We start from the raw sequence: 7,548 nt of genomic DNA on the forward strand, positions 1-7,548 counted from the left end.
ATGATTTTTCACTTACAGCAAATATGAACACAAAATCTAAGATTAAAATATTACATCAGACCAATAAAAAATATTTCTAATACAGAAATATGACCTTTTTGAAAAGCATGTTCAATACCTGGTTAAAGGTTAAGTTCAAGAGGTATTTTTAATCTGACAAGCATGCCTTATTGGAAATCATATTCCAATTTACTGAGTTTCACTTCTTATGCAAGTAAATAAGAGAGAAAAATACCTATTTTCACCTGAAAACGTAACAGCTGTGTACTGTAAAACGAGGTGCAATTGTTTTTTTTTTTTTTTGCTCTTAAGTTTAGAATCTACTGATATGTCCAGGAGTAATTTGTTCAAAGGTTTATAGTCGTGACTTTAAAATTTAGGAAGCTGTTGTTTCCTGAATGCATGATAAAAATGAAAAACAAGCGATTTTATTAATATAAAAAATAATGCTTGTCTCAAAGGAAAGTAGTTAATGTCCATTTAAGGTGGCATCTTGAAACACTATTATTATATTAGCATTGCTAAATATTTGAAACATGACCAATAAGGGCAAAATAATATGTATTTTATAGTAAGTGATGCTGCAGTTAGAGCATCAACTGTTTAGGATCAAATTCGCCGTTTCTCTCCCAAAAACATTCATGACCTGATACCATGTACGTGTGCAGCAGCTGGAAGTGTTCATAGCGGCCCTCTAAATCAAAAGGTGTTCCAAAGTACCTTCCTCCAGGCGCAAAATAAAATAAAAGTCGAGGGATAATTTTATTGTCCAGAACAAACTCCTTTCAATCTTTCAGCGAGATGAATACTAATGACAAGACCGCAGGCAAGCCTTAGATGTGTTTTATTACCCTCCCGATGCCTGCAAAAACAGTGTGAGCGGAGAAAAATGATCACCAGATTTTCTTTCGGTCGGAGGGACATGCAAATTGGAGAGAGGTCAGAGGAGAATTTAAAGAATGTGGTCAAAATATTCTGCAAGTGAAGGAAACGGTGCAAAATTCATACTTGTGTGAACCTCTACAGACATTTGTTTAAATCGGGAATTAAATTTAACAAGAGAATCTTTTAATATGATGTTTAATCTGATGAGAAACACTATTCATTTTTAAGGTTGTACTCTAATAATTTCTTACTTCCCATCAGTCCATTTTAAATTTTGCACTGTTTGACCTTTTAGGCAATTTGAAAGATGGTGTTAAAATGCCCATTTAATGGCTGATTTTACAGCAAAATGTGCATTTGACATGAAAAACAAGAAAAGTGCATATTAATGAGCTTATGTCTCATTTTCTTCATGTTTCAATTGTATACTCCAGTAAATAATGGCAGAAAATCAGCTCCTGCTCAAGACACTTCACCCGCCCTGTCTGCTAGTGGTGGTCAGAGGTCAAGGTGAAACAATCCTTCCAATATCTTATAATATTAATTTCCATGTCACAGATAGTAAAATACATATAATGAATCAACCTCTTGTTTGGAGGATGTTAATTAAGCAAAGATTTTATTTAGATGTAAGAATTCAAACAGCACTTGGAGAAGCATCCAACCCGTCTCGTGGCACCAAAACAGCAGGATGACTTGACAATAAAATCACTGAGGATCCTTGGTCACTAGACTGTGTTCATTCTCTATGCCAGTAACCAATCCTGTGTACTGGTCAATGGATGGTAGTTTCCACGACCTTCATCACTGACCCCAGTACTATGTTTGCTATTCATCCTGGCTTCAGCATACAAATCTCACTGGCAACCTGAGAAATGCAGCAGAATTCAGAAATGTTTCTGTGGAGATGGTGTGAAACAAAAAGCCAGCAGTGTTTTACGTCGAGATGCACAAGCTGTGAAAAATCCATCCTGTTATCCAGGGGACAAACAGGCAAAACCAGTAGTATGGTTAGCAAATGGTTCTGCTGCCCAGGTTATTTATCCAACATTACATTCTGTGCACTTTCACTTAACTCTATTAGGAATTTCACAATTTGGTCAGGCAGCTACTAGTTCATAGCAAGTTGTCTGCTGCTTTCCTTATATTTTGGTATTTAAAGCAAACTATGTTACTGTAGAGCCTCTGAGGTGTAAACTTTATTGTTTAATTGGTTTAATGCATTCAACTATCTGCTGGTTTCATAAAGACACCTCGTATTAGTAAACACTACTTTTGATTCTGCAAAATACTTACAAAATCAAATGTTTTATAAACATCGTGTTTATACAAAACTGGAATTAAGAATAAAACAAAAGCTCAACTAATTTTTTTAAATGTTTCCCATATTTTAATTGTAGAACAGACAATCTGCTTACATCCATATTTTACCACATTTTTCAAAAAGGTAAAAAAAAAAATTCTTAAAGGTTTATTTTAAATCAAAACGTACCAGCTCTGTAGCTCATTAGTACCCACCAAGGCAGTGCACCAGCAGCAGAATATTTCCTTTTTTACAGTTTGTAGTACTGTAATCTTTAAACCACTAGAGAGTAAAATCTCATGAATTATTCACGTCAGACGGATTATACCAACATGCCAAAACTAAAATAAAATAAAAAAATCATCTCTGGGTAAGTGCACTCCCTATTTAACCAAAAGAAAAAATACTTTTGTCATGTTTTTTGTCTGTTTTTTTTTTTTTTACTTTAGATTTGAATGTCCTTCACCAAAATAATTAAATTGGAATTTAGAATTAAAACTCGACAGGAGTTAAATCAAACTGTGCTAAAGTGTCACTGAGTAGCATTGTCTTTTTGAGCACTGACCTTTAAAATCCTCCAGTGACCACAAGTGACCTTTCAGGAACAAAGAAAGCCAGAAAGTCGCTGCAAATGACACACTTACTCTTTCCTTCCAGTGATTAGAGAGCTCTCGGGCTTAGCATGCAACATTATTAAATGAAATTAAAAGGTCTGATGGGCTTTCAATATTACCAGTGTTGATGAATATATTTTACTTTTATGCAATCAAGTAAAATTGAAGTTACATTTTTTGTGTTTGGTCTAGCTTTTACTTTTATCTGTAAAATCAGTAACACTTCCTTTAAATGCAGACTAAACCTTTCACATTAGGAGGGATGTGATGAGCATTTGCACCAGTTCATTCATGGCCCAAGTTAGATTACACTTTTATTACCTTTCTTCATAGCTTCCTCTGCCTTGATGATGTTTAACTGGACAGGTAGAAAATATAATCTGTCCATAAACACAATACATACTGTGAGATAACAAAGGATGTCTCTATTCAGTCTATATTTTTACATTTTATTTTTGCTTTTACGTAAAAATATGAATAGGACTCCCCTCTATATTTAAGGGTCAAATTAGTTTGACCCAAAGGCTGAAAATAATGGCTGGTCTGAAAAAAGCCAAGACCAAAGGAGATTCTGCCTTCCTAAAATTTGGTTGGTACTGACTCTATTCATGAAACTTCATCACTTCTGCCTTGGATGAGTTTTTATAAAGAAGCCAGGAACTATCTACCTGGAGAAAGGAGGTAAGCAGGTGATCTTTTTGTGATTTTTCTTTTTATAGGCCTGTGAGGAGTATTTGGTACCATACAAGTTTCCTCAGTTTTTATTCTTTCTTTGTGACACTAAAATGATTTGGATCAGTGAAAACAAAAAGATAAAGATGACTTGAGTAAATAGAGTAAATGCAAAATCCAATTTTAAATAATAATGTAATTTATTAAGAGACAAAGCTACATTGGCTATTAAGGGCTTTATTGCAGTCGGCTATTCCAACATGACAAACACACATTAAAACTGGTTGTTGACTACAGAAAGGAGGCTAAAATTAAGCTTCTGCAATGGTGTTCCCGATGCACCAACCTCAACAGTATTAAAAAACAACTTGGCTGCATACAAAAATTGTACAAGAATCTTGTACATGATTAAATAAAACATGTATGTATACAAAGTAAAATTTAGCATAAATTAAAGGTGAAGCACCCTTGTTTTTAAAATGTATTGGGTTTTTATCCACAAAGTGAGTGGTCTTAATAAAGAAAGTAAAACCTGTAATTAATAATTTTATGTCCATAAGAAATGTATTGCCTTAGTAAAAGCAAACTGTCCACAAGTACCACAAGTGGGACAGTTTGGAAATAATTCAAACAGAACTGAAGTATTTGCACTCTCATTGACAGAGAATTTGGTTCATATTCAGGAGTACAGAAGCATTTCAAACAAGCAGGAAAAAAATGTGGTTGAGTGTCTGGATGTTGTGGATGTTTGTAAGTGTGAAATATGTGGGGGTGTGCGTGTGTGTGTGAGAAAGAGAGAGACAGATAGAGAGAGAGGGCGATCCTTCAGCAGGCAGCATTCATGCATTCATTCATGCGTGCGTGCAGAGTCTGTCTGTGCATGTTTACACACAAATTTGATTATGTTAGTCCTTGCGTCTTCTGCATGGAAATCAACAATAACATTATGACCCAGGGGAGCCTATTAAGCAGAGGCCTCTCCATTGTGGTTGTGTGTGTGTTTAAAAATAGGAGCCATGTGTTTGAGTGATGGGTGAACTTCTCCCGTTTACTCAGAGGGACTCAATTAAAACGAGACCGATTTTCCACCCTTACTTCCCTCACCTGCAGCATAATTACTCAGGTGCAGACCTAAAAGATGGTCCACTTACAAAGCTCTTGTTGTGAAGACTAACTTCCAATTATTCAACCAAAATGTGGTGGCTTAAATACCTCTAGCTTCTGTAACATAAATCATTTATAGCAATAAGAAGACTTTTTTTTCAGAGCTTGATGTGAAGTTGAGTTCAGCTGAAAATAGTGCAAAGATTTCATAACCAGTGGTTAGGAGGAGAGAGGATAAGTGTTCAGGAAATTAATTTCAGTCCATAAATGCACTCTGGACTGACAGACGCTGGAGAGTATGTGTTTAAAAAAAACCCATTAACCAACGTCGGAAAACTCCATCTTAATGATTGCACAAAAAATATGTACAAGACCATTTTACTGTAAATAATTTAGTTTACTTCAGTGATTCAGTTCAAAAAGTACAGCTCACATAATGTTTAAAGAAATTATGTTTCTTAATTTTGATGATTGTGGCTTGAAGCTAAATAAGCGAGGAGAGTTGTCAAGGAGACGGTCATTGACGCCCTCCACAATAAAATGTAAGCCACCAAATATCATTGCAGAAGAATATGGATGTTCACAGACTGGTGTATCCTGGCATTTTAATGAAAAGTTGAGTAGAAGGAAAATATTCTGGTAGAAAAACGTGCATGAGCAACAGGAAGAAGCACAGCCTTGAGAAGACGGTGAAGCAAAGCTCAATCAAGAGTTTGTGGGAGGTTCAGACTGGACTCAGAGCTTCAAGAGACAAGAGATTGTGTCTGTGTTAATGGGCTACAAGAATCCTGGTGCTACAAGAAGCCCACAACAGAACAAGAGACATCAGAAGTGTCCTTTCGGGGCCAAGCAGAAAACGAGCTGGACTGTTGCTCAAATGTTCAACATTCTCTTTTTAAATTAAAGTAACTGCATTCCACGTTCCCAGACACTGCATAAGACCAAATTTGTTTTAGGTCCAATGTGAAGTGCCCACACTCAGTGGTGATATAAAGAGTCATGCTGGTGTCAGTGCCTCTTTATAGAGCTTTATGGATCTCATTTCCCATTAGGATGAGGTACCTGGCCACATAACCAAAGTACCAGTATCTGTTTTAATGATCATACTGTCATTGCCTTGGATCTGAACTAAACCCTGTACAGAATTTATCAAGCACTGCCAAAAGGAGGATCAGAGACGACAGGAATCCTGACCAAGTATTGAGTGCCTTTACTGAGCCGAACATAGACCTTTCAATAGATCAACATCTCAGAATTTAAAATGCATTTTTATTGATCCTATGTAATCTGATTTTCTTAGAAATGTAAATTCAGATTGTTATTAAATGTAAGCTGTAATCATCAAAATAACAGAAACAAAATTGAAATGCACCACTTTTTTTGCGAAATGTAGACTACAAGAGTTTGATTTTTCAATGAATTAATGGAATAAATAAATCCACTTTTCTATATTCTAATCTACTGCGATGCACCTGCACTGCATATCAAACAAGTATTCCTCACATTAAAGCAAATCTTTCCATGGTTTAACCCATCTTTTTAACTTACATTAAAGAAATTTTAAAAGTTGCAAGAAATACTCAGACATCACAAAGTCCAGAAAACAGAGCATCCTGTTTACCTTCATAGGGTTGAACGTGTTTCAGTGCCTGCGCTGTGATCCTTAAATGAGGTGCAGTGTGCTATCACAGCAGGACAGCTGCAGAGGCATGTCGCTGGAGTGTACCACCAAAAAGACTTCATGCTAATTGGACTGTCAGCATGTTCATTACAAGACCAGAGAAAGCCGGACAGAGGGACTGAGATGGGTAAAAATCCACCCCGTGATGTTCTGGTGGAGCGTGGAACTGTGCTCAAAAACACAGAACATAACAGGGATGACAGGCTTTCTTATCTTCCACATTGCACAGAGAAACAGCACGAGATTACTGGCAGCCAAATAGAGGAGGATAAATCTGAATGACTTCAAATCGATTCCTCAAGTTGCCGTTTGTGTGTGCGTGCGTGTGCTTTGAATATCTCAAATTCAATTTTTCTCTTCTTCTCCTGGCAATGTGAAGCCAAACATAATGCCAAGCATAATACATACAAGTCTTTGTGCATTAGCATGAGCAAATACAATGTGTCAATCAAATGTCAGCAGATTTTCTCACAAGAATACAGACATGCACAGATCCCTTTGTGCAACAACAGTAAGGTTGATGTTATCTCCTGCCAGTCTAAGCTATGTATTACAGGAAGTAATGACCCAAATGTAATCTCATACACAATGTGTCTCTTTCTCTAATTTTGAAAAAAAAAAAAAAAAAACTTTCCGGCCTTTGATTAGATGTGTTATAAAATGGTGAAACACAATACAATTAAAGAAATGCTTAAATTAAATGAATCTATGTTTGTAAACATAAAATGTAACACGACTAAAAACGGCAATAACTAGAGATTCAAAGGTTAGCCTCATGAAAGGACAATAAAGGAATTTTAGCAAAACTTAAAAATGAATGTACACAGATGTTATAAAATCTCTTTAAAATATAGAGTCCTCGAACATCATAAGTAATGAATGATGTAATTTTGTTTACTTTGCAAACTAATAAACTAGAACTTAGGACGTAGTGTGACTGCCCCTGTGATATAGCTAAAAGGTGTACTTTGTGTTTAAATAGGATCTTTGTATCCTCCATCCATCCACTTAATCCTGTGCAGTCTTGATTTGGGGTACACATTGAGCAGGTAGGGAAATTTAGAATTTCCAAATGACCAAACATTCATGTCTATAGGCTTTGGGTAAAAATTAGATTAGCTGGAGAAAACACTGCATTGCTGTGAGAAAACAGTACTAAGGCCCGTGATGCCATTCCATGATGAATATCTTTATTGTCAGTTAAAAATGTTATCTTAAAACAAAACATTGCATAAGGTGCCCTCTTATGCATAATTGGCTTTTTATCAAAATGTGGTTCACACTTCACA

Source organism: Xiphophorus couchianus, chromosome 11, assembly GCF_001444195.1.
Source record: "Xiphophorus couchianus chromosome 11, X_couchianus-1.0, whole genome shotgun sequence".
Lineage (NCBI taxonomy): Eukaryota > Metazoa > Chordata > Actinopteri > Cyprinodontiformes > Poeciliidae > Xiphophorus > Xiphophorus couchianus.